Genomic DNA, 627 nt, shown 5'->3' with positions numbered 1-627 from the left:
TATATACGTAGTATATCAAAATTTTTTGTCAAGCGCTCTTGTAGATAAAACGGACTAAATTAAATCGAAAAGTCCTGTATCATTTTACAATTTTCGCAATAGTTATTAACAAGATATTAATTATTAAAAATTATCGAATATTAGTGTAAAATTATCGAATTTACCCTGGTAACAAGGTATTGTTTATTTAACGTGATTAATTGGTCATTTTTAACGAATATAACATTTTATTATCATAAAAATGATGTGGATTTGTCACAGCCACATAATGTCAAATAAATTAACATCGAAAATACATCCTTATTTTCGTATTATTAATGATATAAATAAATGATATAAATAAATGAAACATTATTAATTGATCATTAATAACGTTATCAATACGTCATCGATTAGTCATTTATCTGACATCAATAAGTATGATATTATGAATACGTCATAAATAAATAACGTCATTATTACATCTTAAGTAAATCACATGACATCGATAATTCAAAATGATTAACTATCAATGTCAAAATGACTACAGTTTGCTACCTAGTATTTTAAATATTTTATATTTTATATATATATTTTATATATATAAAATATTTAAAATACCCAGGTAGCAAACTGTAATCATTTTAA

This window comes from Atta colombica, unplaced genomic scaffold, assembly GCF_001594045.1.
Source record: "Atta colombica isolate Treedump-2 unplaced genomic scaffold, Acol1.0 scaffold32, whole genome shotgun sequence".
NCBI lineage: Eukaryota > Metazoa > Arthropoda > Insecta > Hymenoptera > Formicidae > Atta > Atta colombica.
The sequence above is the reverse complement of the archived record's forward strand: the minus strand, read 5'-3'. Positions refer to the sequence as shown.